The sequence below is a fragment of the Pleurodeles waltl genome, chromosome 5, assembly GCF_031143425.1.
Source record: "Pleurodeles waltl isolate 20211129_DDA chromosome 5, aPleWal1.hap1.20221129, whole genome shotgun sequence".
Taxonomy (NCBI): domain Eukaryota; kingdom Metazoa; phylum Chordata; class Amphibia; order Caudata; family Salamandridae; genus Pleurodeles; species Pleurodeles waltl.
The window spans coordinates 1,294,750,478-1,294,766,348 of record NC_090444.1 but is presented as its reverse complement, the minus strand read 5'-3'; the positions used below and the strand labels follow the sequence as shown (position 1 = coordinate 1,294,766,348).

Sequence of the window (15,871 nt, the reverse complement as noted above, 5' to 3'; positions counted from 1 at the left end):
TGTACACGTGCCTAACTATGCATGTTTAGCATAACCTGAAATTCCCTGAAATTCATGAACCAAGCCTGTGCGATGAACATTTAAAATACCCATATTCCAGAGCGGCCAGGGGACCCCTGGTTGGGACATTTCCAAAATGACCACAAACATGCGTACGGGCCATCACAGTGCCTAGTTGTTCAAGCTTGGCTCAAGCCACACCTAACACTTGCTGCTTGCAGATGAGCATATGCATCTTGAGACTTATATCAGTACACCAAAACCAGATGTGCTGCAAACTCTCTTGATTCACAATAATAATCTAGAATTAGTTTGCCACAAAGCAGATTCTCAAATGTACCAGTATTGGATTGCCAGGAGTGCTACAGTGGCACTAATGGGGTCACTTATGGGTATGGAAACTAGAGTCATAGGGAGCTACTTTATTTTCACTATGTATATTGTACAATTAGTCCAAAATCTAACCATTTTTTTTATCTAAGTATGCACTATTGTTTTCACAAGATGAACAAAACTGATTGAATAGCAGAAAGAAATAACAGCCCTAATTCTAGTCTTGTATTCTGAAAAAGTGTAGTGATATAACAGAGACAAGTCAGATCCCTTATGATACAGGGTGAATGTCAATTGTGTGATAGGCAATACAATCTCTAGGTAATGTATCAAATGTGGATTTATGGAGGACTGACTTTAGCAAAACAGGATTCCAGTTTCCCATACATTGGGCTCTTCACTGATGGCCGATGTTGTTGGGAAAATATTCCCTCAGCACTAATGAATCTTAATCATTCTCACCAGGTACATATAGAGATATCAGCTAGGCCCTTCCATTTGTTTAGATTTGTTGGAACTGGCCCTTTCTGAAGGCATATCTCCAAACCTTTTGCCTTTCTCCTCCTATTCTTATAACTCTCTTTTTGTTGGCTTTAAGGCTCTGGGCACTTTATCACTGTTAATCAGTGCTAAAGGCATATGCTCTCTCCCCTAAAACTTGGTATAATTGGCTTCCACCTGTTTAGCATATTTAATTTCCTGTAAGTCTATTGTAAAGTGGTATACCCTATATCCAGGGCATATAAAATAAATGCTACTAATGGCCCTGAATGTGCTGATTGCGTCACTCACACAAGTAGCCTTTCAAGCTTGTCTCAGGCCTGCCACTGCAGTGACTGTGTGCTCAGTTTACTGCCACATTGCTTTGGCAATTCAAACTAATTGCCAGGGCCTAATCTCCCTTTTTAACTACACCTAAGTCCCCTAAGGTAGGCCCTAGATAGCCCTAAGGGCTAGGTGATGTGTATGTAAAAGGTAGGACACGTACTTGTATGTTTTAAATGTCCCAGTAGTGTCAAACTGCTTATTTTGTTTTTCACTACTGTGAGGGCTGGTCCTTTCATAGGACAGCATTGAGAATTCACTTATATATTTTAAGTGGTAATTTCTGATCCCAAAGGAGTAGCACTGGCGTGTTTGGAACGGTACTGAAAAATCTTGCTAATAGCTGGATTTTACATTACTATTTTTGAAATGCCACTTTTAAAAGTGGGCATGTCTCTGTGCTTGTAACTCTATGTGCTTTGCAGCCTAACTCTAATCCACATCCAGGGCAGAGTGGCAGGTCCACTTGGTGCATACTTTCCAGACAGTCACAACACAGGAGGGGCTGGTTGTGACAGAAGAGGCATTTGCATACTGATAGTCTTCCTAGGCTGGGGAGAGGGATGGTAGTTCACACCTTACATGTCAAGAGGGTGTGTCCTGTCTTCACACAATGGGCTGATGTCTCACTACTGATGTCTAGAGACAGGGCTGGGTTGGAAGGGGGTTGTGTGTTACTTGAAAGGGTCCCTTTGAAGTCACCCCCTCAAAGGCATTTTGAAGTATAAGTAGAAGGGCTCTGATCTCATGATTGGAGAGCACATTTAGAACTGGGACCGAACCTCTGTCAAAAGGACTGCTGCACTGCACAAAAAGACTCACTTGGACTGCTCTTCTGTTGCTGCCCTGCTACCTGCAGGGTGACATAAAGGACTCACTGGACTGCTTTTCTGTTTGATGTCCTGCTGCCAGCTGCTCCCTGATGCTGGTTCCACAAGAGGCACTTTACCAGAAGCTGCTGTCTCACCAGGATAAACCACCATTGTGGGAGCTGCCCTATGTTCTGACCTGCTGTCTTCCTTGGTATCCCCGACCCCTTCCCCAGTGCTCCACATAACAAGCATGTGACAAGTGTTTCATTTTCATTATCATTCCCTCTTCGACTCAGGGCCATCACAAGGGAGTGCAGAATCCCCAACCCGCCCCGTCAACTCTCCAAAATCAGAGAGTGACAGCAGAACTTGCATAGACTATAGAGGTTTGAATAAGATCACAGTCAAGAACAAGTACCCATTACCGCTGATTCCTGTCTTGTTGGATCAAGTTAAAAAAGCAAAAATCTACACTAAGTTAGACTTAAGAGGCGCTTACCATTTGGTCAGAATGAGAGAAGGCGATGAATTGAAAACTGCCTTTAAAACCCGACATGGTGTGTTTGAGTACACAGTCATGCCCTTTGGGCTTTGTAACGCTCCAGCAGCATTTCAATTCTTTCTGAATGGCGTCCTTAGAGAGTATCTAGATTTATTTGCAATAGTCTACATCGATGATATCCTAATCTATTCAGACAATGGAGTCCAGCATGTAAAACAGGTTCTCACAGCCTTTGAAAGCATAATCTGTATTGCAAATTAACCAAATGTGAATTCCATGTTACCACCGTCGCGTTCTTAGGAAGTCATCCTTACTCCTCAAGGTATGGTCATGGCAGAAAGACAAGCCGTAACTGATTGGCCCACTCCAAAGAATGTTCGAGATGCTCAGTGCTTTCTAGGTTTTGCAAACTTCTATTGCAGGTTCATAAATCATTTCTCTCAGACAGTGGCGCCAATCACCAAGTTGTTGAGAAAGAAAGAACCTTTTGTGTGGTCCTCTGAAGCTGACAGAGCCTTTTCAACGCTAAAGGAAGCTTTCTCCACTGCCCCAGTCTTGACTCATCAGGACGTTGAGCGGTCTTTCATAGCAGAGGCAGATGCTTCAGATGTAGCAATTGGTGCAGTGTTATTACAACGCAGTAAAGATACTGGTCAACTACATCCTGTAGCCTACATGTCTCGAAAGCTGAATGAAGCAGAACAAAATTATGTTATCGCTGAGAAAGAGTTTCTGGCAATCCATGATGCCTTCAAAGAATGGAGACACCATTTGCTAGGTGCCAAATACACTATCACAGTATATACAGATCACCGTAATCTCCAATTCATGAGCTCAGCTAGACTTTTGACTCCTCTGCAACTCCGATGGATGCTGTTTTTTGCCGAGTTTGATTTTGTGGTAACATTCCGCCCCGGAAAGGATAATCGCAAAGCAGATGCTTTGTCCCATCAAGGTTTAGTTTCGTTTTATTTTTATGTACTTATAAAGCGCGTAGTTACCCTAAGGCATCCCAGCGCTAACATAACATGACTACTACCAGAGACAAGGAAGATCCAGAGAAATTAGCTACAGAAAAGGATAGTTTTTAGTTTCTTCCTAAAAAGCTGCTCTGAGGGTTCATGATGGAGCTCAGAGGGAAGAGCATTCCAAAGGCGGGCGGCCTTGATGGAAAAGGAGTTGGCTCCCCAGGCTCTCTTGAACCGAGAGATATTAACATGTCGGAAGGAAGAAGATCTCAGACTTCTGGAGGGGGTGTAGATAAGGATCCGTTTTCTAAAGAACATCGGACCCTTATCATGGAGAGCCCTGTGAAAAATGCACAGGGCTTTAAAATGAATGCGCTGCTTGATAGGGAGCCAGTGGAGTATTGAAAAAGCCGGCTTTGCAGACAGATGTCTGGGAAGATCAGTGAGAAGCCTGGCTGCTGCATTCTGCACTGTCTGCAACTTCTTTATCACATAGGCCGGGGAACTGAGAAACAGAGAGTTCCCGTAGTCAAGGTGGGAAACAATCAGAGTTTGAACAAGGATTCTTCTGGCCGTGGAGGGTAGAAGGTTTAAAATCTTCGTAAGGACTCTTAAGTTACCAAAACATGTAGAAGAGACTTTGTTAGCTTGAAAATCCATAGTCAAGAGAGAATCCAACCAAAAGCCAAGGCTTTTTACCTTGCTTTGGTAGGAGGAAGATTGTTAAAAACTTCTGAGTACGATGAGAGGCGGGAGGCTGGGGAACCATTACCTAAGACAATAACTTCAGATTTTCCATCATTACATTTAAGTTTAGATTGAATCATCCAGTCTCCAATGTCCTTCATGCAGCAAGAAAGATTGGCCGCGGATGAGTCCCCAGAGCTAGATAGCGATACCACAAGCTGGGTATCGTCGGCATAGGTGACCAAGGAAAAGTTATAAAGAGCAATCACTTTAGCCAGTGGGGACAGATAAACGTTGAAAAGAGTCGGACTCAGGGAGGAGCCCTGAGGGACTCCACAAGTCAATGGAAAAATCTCAGAGAAAAAGGCTCGATCCAAAACTTGAAAAGATCTTCCTTTAAGAAAGGCAGAGAGCCAAGACAGGGCTTAACCTCCTATCCCTAATTCAAAGAGCCTGCAGCAGAGAAGATTGTGGTCCACCGTATCAAAAGCTGCGCTAAGATCAAGTAGAATGATGGCCACATAAGCCCCTTGATCCAAAGGTTGACGGCTGACTCAGTCACCGTAAGGAGAGCTGACTCCTTACTATGATGAACTCTAAAGCCCATTTGAGTAGGGTGGAGGAGCTCATGGCTCTCCAGGTAACTGGTTAATTGATAGTTAACATGTTTCTCCAGGATTTTTGCCGAGATGGGAAGAAGAGCAATAGGTCTGTAATTCTCCAATAAAGAAGGATCCAGCTTGGGCTTTTTTAGAAGAGGCTTAATAATGGCTTGCTTGAAGGATGGAGGGAGAGAACCTGAAGATAAGGAGTGATTCAGTATTTTTGTGAGAGGAGGGACAATAATATCTGAAACCCACGAAAGAATGGCTGGGGGAGCGGGATCAAGGGGAGAGCCCGATTTAATTTTGAGGAGGAAATTGGCTGTTACGGCATCCGTAAGAGGTGCAAAAGCAGTCAATGAAATCCCAGAAAAAGCAGAGTCCATAGCTTGATCTTCTAAGGACTCCTGGGGAAGGGAGGAAGAAAACCCAGAATATATCTTGATGACTTTATCATGGAAATAAGATGCCAAACGGTTGCTATATTCAATGGAGGCCTCTGTGGGTGGGGCTGGCATAGGGGTTATGGTGAGTTCTTTAAAGATCTGAAAAATTTCCTTCTGTGAGCAGGAAGAATTTTCTACTTTGGTGCCATAGTAAGGGGACTGGGCGGCTTTAATATTTTGGTGATAAAGTCTGATGGATTGCCTATAAACTTCTCTGGCAGAGGGGCTGTAGTTCTTTCTCCAGATTCTTTCAAATTTTTTACATTTCTTTCTCATTTCTAATAAGAAAGGAGAGAACCAGGGTTTAGCCTTATGGGATAGTTTTTTTACTCTTGATTTAATAGGCAGAATACCATCCAAAGAGGAGGAAATCCACTCATCAAATGAATCTGCAGAGGCAGGGAAGTTATTGAACCTAAGGGAAGCTTGAAGAGCAGCGCGCCACTCACTGGAAACCAGCTTTGACCAGATACGTCCGGAGGTTAAAGAGCTAGATTGCAGATCTCGCATGGCATTATAGGAAAAAGAAAATGATAGGAGAGAGTGATCTGTCCAAGTTAGAGGCAACGGAGCCAGGGCAGTAAGATTAGGGGTACTGTTGAATATAAGGTCCAGAGTATGGCCTTTAATGTGAGTGGATCCAATTACATGTTGAGTTAAGTCAAGCGCAGTGAGAGAAGCTAATAGTGATTTAGGTTGAGGACAGTCTTCATTATCAAGATGGATATTGAAATCCCCAAGGATAGTAAAATTAGGGGATTTACAAATGAAACTGGCTGCAACCTCAGGTAAAGTATCTAAAACGCGAGTACCAGGTCCCGGAGGCCGATAGAAAAGCATTCCAGAGAAAGTAAAAGTGGGCGACAGATAAAGAGAGAAAGTTAAACTTTCACAGTCTGGAATGTCAAAGGATGATGTGACGCACCTAAAGGTATTTTTATAAATAGTGACTATACCGCCACCTCTCGCAAGGGGTCGATCCACGTATGCCATAGAGTAAGTAGAGGGTAAAGAATTGTAGACATCCACTGCAGAGTCATCACCCAACCAAGTTTCAGTAAGAAACAGGGCATCCGGAGAAAGGTCTTCTAAAAGAGTATAAATATGTAAGGAGTGAGCTGGCAGAGAACGACAGTTAAGCAACAGCATTTTGCCCATTTGGGGAGAAGGGGTGCCAGAGGGTAAGGAAACCATGGGAGGCCAAGAACAGTTAGAGCAAAAAGGAGAGACGTGGGGCCCAGGAGTACCCAAAAGGGATGGACAAAACCCTGCACTTCTCAGTGCCTGGAGCTGCGAGGAAGAATAAACCAACCTATTTATAGTAAAAAGAGCAGCATCTCTGGGCTCTGGGCACTTCGGGGCGCGGACGGGCGCAGACGGGCTTGCCTGTGGCGTGCCTTCGGCGCGGCCGCTGCGCGGCCGGCCTCCGACCGGCATTAAATGCACCGAGGAAGCCAAACGAGGCTCAAAGGACTGAGCAACTAGACCGCTAACCAAAATGGCGGTCTAGCAAGTCCCAACCAGGAAGAGGAAAAAACTGAGCTACCGGTAGCCAATGAACACGGGCTCCGATGCTTCAATAAAACAAGAATTATGCCCCCAATAAAAAGTTCTTTCCTAAAAGAAAAATATTCTTTCTAAAAAAAGTAACCCCCGGCAAAAAGACAGAAGGTAAAAACATATAACCTTCTAAAACGGAGGAAAAAACAACAATATCATTAAAATCACACAGTAGACAATTATCAATTCGGCAGCTAAAATATTGAATTATCAGTGAAAAAAGATTAAAAATGCTCACAGAGTCCTGTTATGTTGCACGGCCGGCATCAAATGCACCGAGGAAGCCAAACGAGGCTCAAAGGACTGAGCAACTAGACCGCTAACCAAAATGGCAGTCTAGCAAGTCCCAACCAGGAAGAGGAAAAATCGGAGCTACCGGTAGCCACTGAACAAGGTTCCACTATGTTACCCGCAATTCCGTCTCCTAGCTCTATCATTGCTCCAGATAAAGTTTTTTGCATCATAAAAACTGAAGACTTTTTTTTAAGAAATCCATAATTCCTTCACCATTGAGAAATGGCAGAAATGGGCTCAAGCAGATCCCAAAAGATTAATCAAACAAGGACTACCTTTCCCTGATGCCCGTTTATTTGTTCCAACTAACAAGTTGCGTAAGTTGGTATTCCATTGGTTGCATGTTATACCTACGGCAGGTCATCCAGGTATTCCTAAAACTCTTGAATTAGTTCAACGTTACTTTTGGTGGCCTACTTTGATAAAAGACATCAAACAGATGGTAGCTAACTGTGATGTTTGTGCTCGCATCAAGTCAAGTCATTCAAAGCCAAGAGGTTTGTTACATCCTCTCCCAACTCCACTGCGACCTTGGGAACAGATCTCATTATTAGACTTTATTACTGGTCTACCCATGGTTCAACATCACTCAGTAATCCTTGTGGTGGTAGATATTCTCACGAAATATGCACATTTCATTGCTTGCAAGAAATTGCCCACCTCCAGTGAACTAGCAACAATCCTTTTAAATCGAGTGGTTCGATATCACGGATTACCAAAAATGATTCTCTCCGATCGAGGATCACAGTTTGCCTCTAACTTCTGGAAGATCTGGTGCAAAACCCTTCAAATCACTTCTACACTGTCTACCAGTCACCATCCTCAAACGGATGACCAAACGGAGCGATTAAATCAGACTTTAAAATAATACCTACGTGCTTATGCGGAAAAAGCACTTCATTCTTGGACATCAATGCTTTGGTTAGCTGACCTGGCATATAATAACTCATATCATGCTTCCATTGGTGTCACCCCCTTTTTTGGTCTGTTTGGCTATAATCCTGCTACCCTGCCAATCACGATTCCGCAAGAAAGTACACACACACCAGCCGTATCAGAAGCGATTCAAAAAACTCCATCAAACTCAGAAACAAATCCAGCAACACCTAGATAAAGCTAAACAAACGTATAAAAGATACTATGACAAGAAACATTGTGAAGGACCCCAATACAAGCGGGGTGATAGAGTGTGGCTTTCCACACGTCATATTGACTTCAAGAAAAAGCATATGTTTAATCCCAAATTCATAGGTACTTACACGATTCTTCAACAAATTAATCCAGTGACCTACAAACTGCAGCTACCAAGGTCACTACGTATTCATCCAGTATTTCATACTTCATTCCTGAAAAGAGCTGTCCAAAAAGTCCGCTCCCAACCAGCTCCAGTTCTAGTACAGGGAGAATTGGAATACGAAGTTAAACAGGAGCTGGGTTCAAAATTTAGAGGTCGTAACCTCTGGTACCTAATATCCTGGAAAGGTTACGGTCCAGAGAGCAATTCATGGGTCTCCGCATCTGACATTCATGCTCCACAACTAGTGAGGCGTTTTCCTCGCCTACATCCAGGCAAACCAGGCCCTAGAGCGCGTTTGGGAGGGGGGGGAGTATTGTCAACATCAGGACAGTGCGTGCTCTACGGGCTACGTAAATGCAAAAACCCAGTCCTTATGCAGAGGCATATTTCATGCATTGCGTTTCTATGCAGTATGATAACCTTTTGCATTGCAGAACTTTTACCTTGAAAAGTCATTAATGCTGTTTGTAATTCATAGTTCATTTGCAAGGCTTGTTTGCAGGACTACAGGGTGTGGTCTTTATTCTAAGACTTTCTAGAAGCCTTTCTTGCAGCATGGTTGGGTCTGGCTCGTTGGCGGGGCTTGGCTCTATATAAGGGAGCCAGCCCAGCTCCACGTGCTCACTATTCAGAGGTCCCGGTGCAGAGCTGCAGCATTTTCCAGAGCTCCTGTCCCGGAGGCCTAGCCAGCCAATTCCAGGCCTGCTCTTGCTCATTTGGTGATCTTCAGGCAGAGCGGTAAGGTGGAGGTTGGGTTAGGTCCCTGAATCCGTTTTCTAGTAACTTTTGAGTTTTGGGCCTAATGTTGAAATCGCTTGTACGCAATCATTTCATGACATTTATCTTGTGAATTCCGAATCGCCAACAGTGTGCGCAATTCCTTCCAGGCATTTTTTTTGTGGTATTCAGATCGGCAATGTGCACGATCATTTCATGGCATTTACCTTGTGAATTCCGAGTCGGCAACAGTGTGCGCAATTCCTTCCAGACATTTATTTTGTGGTATTCAGATCGGCAGTGTGCGCGATCATTTCATGGCATTTACCTTGTGAGTTCCGAATCGGCAACAGTGTGCGCAATTCCTTCCAGACATTTATTTTGTGGTATTCAGATCGGCAGTGTGCGTGATCATTTCATGGCATTTACATTGTAAATTCCGAATCAGCAACAGTGTGCGCGATTCTTTCCAGGGATTTATTTTGTGGCATTCAGATGGGCAGTGTGCAAGATCATTTCATGGTCTTTGAATCGTGAATTCCGAATCGGCAGCAGTGTGCGCGATTCCTTTTCAGACATTTACTTCTTGGCATTCAGATCGGCAGTGTGTGCGATCATTTCATGGCATTTACCTTGTGAATTCCGAATCGGCAACAGTGTGTGCGATTCCTTCCAGGCCTTTACTTCGTGACATTCAGATCGGCAGTGCGCGCGATCATTTCATGACATTTACATTGTGAATTCTGAATCAGCGGAGTGCGCAATTCTTTTTCCTGCATTTAAATCTTGAAAGCATAGATCGGCGTTGTGCACGATCATTTCATTGCATAATAATCTAGATGTTCGAATCGGCAACAGAGTGCGCGATTCTTTCCTGATGCTTAAACTTTTCAAATACAGATCGGCGAAGTGTGCCATCATTTTTTTGACATTGAAACTTAGATGAGTGGTTTGATTGAAGAGCATAACATTCCATGAATGATTAAGTCTTGAAAATTCTTAATCAGAAAGTGACGTAGTGTATTTCATGGTATTTGTACAGTTCATTCATGTAGAGATGAAACCATGTGTTCCTTGATCTTGCTACAATGCAGAGAGTGTTCTAAACAGTATTTTGGAGAGAGTTTATTGTTCAAAATATAATATGCTAATTCTGGAATGTTCATGTGAAAACCTTGCATAACCTTTTCTTGATTTCCAGGTACCTACATCCTTGAGGCCTAATTATAGTGAAGTCTTAGGCCATTCATGTTTTCAGCATAAGTGTTTTATTTTAAAACAAAACTTGTTGAAAGTCATTGTGATTAATCTTGCAATTGTATTGTTTAACCTTTGCTTCCACAAGTCTCCTTCCCCGCTGATCCCAACCCAAGACCCACTTGGCCATTCTTTAACTCTGTGCTATATAACTAGTGGAGTTTGGAGCTGCCAAGAGGTGGACATGTTGGGAACATGTGCAAGCCCCGAGGATCTTGTCTCCTTGACATGTGTGCTGCGGGCTCTGCTGCTGGAACCAGTCTCTGAGGCCTTCGCTGTTCTGTGGTAAGACTTGCTAAAATGAAAGAGCATTACAAACTGGTCGCTATGACTAATTTGCACCTAAGCCCTGGTACTTACCTGAATGACGCTCAACCCCAATTAGGGTAACCTGCCTAGACTACCATAAATGGGAAGAACACTTGAAAGAAGAGAGTAGGTGAGGCAGGAGGTTAGGCTCAGTCTTCCAAGACTGCCTAATAGAAGTTGATTCTCAGATGTTGTAAAGAGTTTAAAATTAAACATTATTAAAATAGAGATGCTTATACAATGGGGCCCCTCTGGAGCTATAACCCATTGGACAACTGCTTATACCAGCTGATGAGGGGAAAGACTGCGTTATAAAAAAAAAGTCTCAAGTGACTCCTTTCTCCTACATTTTAGTGGGTCCACAGAATGAATTATGCTTAAGGCTCACTATGTGATGCATGAGGCATTATAATGCTTTCATTTCGGATATTTGTGAGTCACGTCATCTACTCTGTCCTCCTTTGGTCATGCTGTTGACAAGCCCACTGACTAAATAGGTTGCCCTGTGAAAAAGGTCTGTGCATGCTACACTTCTGAGACATTGGCACCAAGTCCTGAAGACCGTGTGATACCCAAACATGGGAAAACATGTAGATAACTTCTGAAAGGTGGAAGAACCATCTCTTGGTTTAAAGTTGTGAATCAAGTGTGTAATTAAAGGTCTTTCGGACCCACTTAAGCATAGTTCTATCAGTTACTCAGTTGTATACAAGACTTTACTTCAGTGAATCACAAGAAAGACATCTAGGGTATGCGGCCGGCTGTAGCACTGGTGGCGCCCGGTGCAACATTCTTTTCTGACCAACCTCCCAGTGTGCCCCCCCAACCCCACTTGCGCCCCATGACCTCTACTTCTTTGGATTCCCTCACTACCACCCAGAAAAGTGCCTCTCTTCTCTCCATTACCCCTCTCTCACATACGTCATTTGTTTTAAAGCACTGGTAGAGGCTGGTTTTACTATTCCACTTAGCTATCCATATAAAATATAAATATATTCTTTGCCACATGCATATTAACCCTCTGTGCTTCTTTTTGGGGAGTCAAAACTGCCTCCTGACAAAACTCTTGATTATTTCTCTCTAGCAGGAACATTAATCACAACAGTGACTTTTTATTGATGCCTGAAAGCTGGACGCAGAAGGAACTCCGCAGCACGTGCTTTTAATTCCTAAGTTATTACAGGACCCCCTCCAGGTCAGCGTCCAGTGCGGACGCACCGGTTGCACTGCCCTAAAGTGAGTCCTGAGGGCATGTACAAAATGTAAGGCGGCAACTACATCGTGAGTGAAGTCAAAAAAATTCTAACTTGTGTAAGTGCTCCTACTTGTATGCCTATCATTCTTGTTTGTCAGACATATGGAGCACCTCCATAAGAAAATTAACTTGAGAAACAGGAGGTAAAATGGCTAGTTTGCCTCAAAAAACTAGAACACTAAATGTGTTTGAGTGTTCTGAAAAAGAATCGTTTACTTTACTGCATTATTTTGGACTTAAACGCCAGTTAGAATAACAGCTAGATCCATCGTTCTCCTAGAAGCACCCAAAAATACACTACCCTAATCAAATACAAATAGTACAGCGCACGCACGGTGGTAACTTGCTGTTTCAAATGCTGTAATATTTTTCTGGCGATGGTAACAGATAGGGAATTTTATAGCTCATTTTGATGAAGTTTTAGGAATTCAATGCTCAAAGTCCATGCTGAATACAGGTATTTGAATGGTTGTAATACATTGTTGCCAGATGATGACTGATGTGATGCTTGTTGCCTGAAATGGGAGTCTAACCAGAACTCCTGCATTCTGTTTTCGATGTGTGGCCTACGTCAAGTTTTACATGTCTTGCCAGCTCAAGTAATCAATAAAATGTGAAAATAAAAAATGCATACATATATATAGGCAAAGAGGGGGTTAGATCAGACTTCTTTATTCATTGGGCAGTTCACCCCTGCATAATTTGCTTTCATACACTACAGCACACAGAATGAGGAAATGGCTCAGTCCCCTTCAGCCTCTGGCTCTCGAGCACTGAGTAGAGGCCATGTGCCGGCACAATAGTGTATTTTCGCTTTAAGAACAAGTGCACTTCAGTACCAGGATGGTAGTCAATACTTTACATATGATTTTTCCCTTCTTTATCGTTTTAGTATTTCTTGTGTTTAAACCATGTTTACAGGCTACGGTAGCTGAAAGCCAATGTTACAGTTCCTTGGCAAAATGTATTGGATCCAATAGGAAGTTTAAATCTGTTCTAACTATATATCTAAATAAATATATCCGTCACCTAGCAAGTCATGGACTGTTCTATTAAAGTTATATTTGACACGTACTTTTTTTTAAAAAAAACTTGGATTTATCTTTATTGCTAGCATTAAGTGGTCATGTTTAGGTGGCGAAATTTTTTGTGTGTTATGTTATTGCAAAAAATAAATAAGTAATAACCATCGCGCCAGGTTACCAAAGCAAGTCTTACTGATTTTGGCAGTGCTTATTGCAATTTTGAATTAGTCACTCTAGTCTTTTGAAAATACAGGGACGCACTTGTGGCATTATAAACCTTACAAACAACCAAAAAAAGTATTTATTTGATGGGAAACACAAACTTCATGCGAGCACACAGAATAGCAATCAAGGTGAATTATGAAGTGTGCATATTTTTCATGCGGATAATTAAACAGTAAACTCGATGAAACTGGCAGACAAAAAACGAGTAAATTCAAATCTACCTCTTTCACAGTGTTGTGGTTTTATGCGAAAACAAAATCAATTCGTTGTAAAACAGATTGAAAAGTATCCAGTCACTCACAGCAAGGAGCTCTTCACATTGCCCTGCTACTGTGCGTTAGATCTCATTAATTCTACATTACATTGGCGGCGCTGAGATCAAAACTATTTGCATCAACATACCTTTGGTTAACCGTGCAGTTATGTATTTTTCATGAAACACAGTTTGAACCAGCTTTTCTTAAAAAGAGAATGAAAAAAACGATTCAAACAGGGCTGTCTAGGGGATAACATATCATTAGTTACACCATACAGTTTGTTTGAAATATGCGTTCCAGCACTTTAATATCTAAGTACTGCCTTGTGGAAAACTAATTACGGAACCACTGAGAGCTTCATAATGTCCTGCATTTAAGTCCTGGGCGTCATCCATAATGCATGGGTAACAGGCTCTGCACTCTGATTACAGAACGGTGTCATTAAGTGAGCAAATTAAAGACGTGAATAATTCACTGGCGCGGCTTATTGTCAGGGCTGGCATTGTGGAACTGCAATTTCTAATAAGCGTCGCAATTTTTTTAACCCAATTAACGCAAAGCACATCGAGAGACGGAATAGTACAATCAAAATTATTACCTTATTCTTTTGCTTCACAACAGCTAAATTAAATACGGTACTTAATTGTGTGACGTTAATTGCTTCTGTGCCCCAAACGTTACTGTTATGCTATTTACGCGCGCGATACAAAAGAAACGCGGGAAGTGGAGTGCGTGGGGTGAGAAGACAAATTCAACTTTGCTTTAGTCTGATTGAAAAGTTGCTTCTTATATGCCTTACATGTTTACTCGCCGCCCACCATGGCACTGTTTTACTTTAGTAGCAAAATAGTGTGCTTTATATCAATTAAAACCATAGCGAGGAAAATCATGAACATGTGGTACGACGACGCTGGTTCTATCTGCATTTGTTTTGTTTTGGACAGAGAGAAGGCGTGTCTATGGGGTTTCATTACTAGCTGCAGTGCCTGCCTATCAGGATATCACATGCACGAACAAAACATTTCAAATGGTTGCTTTTACTGAAAAGCAGTAATATGCCGTAGATAGCTTACCTCTGGTTTCTGCTAATGAAATGCATATTTCTTCTCCAAGTAGCCTGGTTCACATGAAAATATATATGCAGGTCGGGCGTGAACTGTGCGCGAGCTCTTCACGTCCAGTTCAAAGGAGACTGACAATTGTTTATCTCTCACGCAGTTTCTACGGCTTCACACATTCCTCCCGTCCGGCCGTCAAATGAGGGAACGTCATGGCGCATCCCAGTGCGGAGAGCATCAGGTGCTTCGGACCCACGGCGTCGTCCATCTGGCATCCCTGCTTTGGGAGTGTGAAAGTATCCAGCGTGTTGCCTGAACAGCAGTCAGACTGCAAGGGAGGGAGCGAAGGAGAAGAGACGGAGTGAGAAAGAGGGAGAGGAGGGACTGCCAGTCCAAAGAGATCTGCATATGTAAATTCTGGCCATCTAGGGTGCAGTTTTACACAGCTGTGAGCCACTGCTTTGTTAATTAGACAGGAGCAAACCAAGAGTAAGGGGAAAGCGGCAGGCAGTTGAACATGTCTGCAACTGGGAAGAAGCAGAGCATGGACTTAAATGTGAAGATGTACTTTCTGAATTGGCAACCTTGTCGAGTGTCTGAAAGAGGGGCGCCGCTGTGCCACTCAGCTGTCTAACTGTGGAAGTACCAATGCAAGTGAAAGAAACTGCACACAGATTTGGTTATCACCAGCATTTATTTGACAGTACTTCTTGTTATGCTACGCAATGGCAGTGGGAAACAGTCATGTGTGTAAAGGAAGATCTGCAGCCGGATCCCAACATCAAAGCAAATCACAAATATGTACACCAAGATCATAGAAACCAAACCACCAATTTAATCAAGAATCAACATTGTATAACCAAAAACCTCATGTGCAGCATTTCAAACCATCAATCATCACAAACCATGTTCTCAACTACACAAACCACAATCCGCACTGAACAAACTCAATCTAAAAAATCAGTCTGCCCTATTAATACGTACACTGCCTTAATAATTCTTTTTGCTCAGTATCAGCTACTGCAGCATCAATGGAGCAAATAATCAAAAGGAAAATCCACAGTTTACTCAGGAATGTAGACAGAAAGCCAGACTAGGAATTGAGACAAAAATGGATCCTTAAAAGCACCTCCTTATCTCAAACCATCTCCTGCTACCAACATTTTGTGGTTGTGGGTGACCACTAAAATCTTACACCCCATAAGACATCTCAACAACATGCCCATGGGCAGGTGGATCAGGAACGCTGTTAACAATTTCATGAGGCAATGATTTGCAAGATAAGATGCTAAACAGGATATTAAAAAAATAATCAATTAAAGAAGAGTTCTAGGGTATAATTAGAAATTTAGAGAGATTTATTACAGAAATTCAAGTGTACAATACACAGACTGTAAAGTGTTAATGCATGAAACCATTGCTATGAACGTTCTTGGTATTTA

General features: G+C 42.5%; 1 long non-coding RNA gene across 1 annotated transcript in view; it reads right to left on the bottom strand.

Moving 5' to 3' along the window:
- Positions 1 to 14,719, bottom strand: part of LOC138297378 (uncharacterized) — a 138,034-nt gene extending 123,315 nt beyond the window's left edge. Inside the window, exon 1 of the long non-coding RNA XR_011204066.1 lies at positions 14,445 to 14,719. This is a non-coding gene — a long non-coding RNA (uncharacterized lncRNA). The remainder of the gene's footprint in view (positions 1 to 14,444) is intronic.
- Positions 14,720 to 15,871: the final 1,152 nt, after the last annotated feature.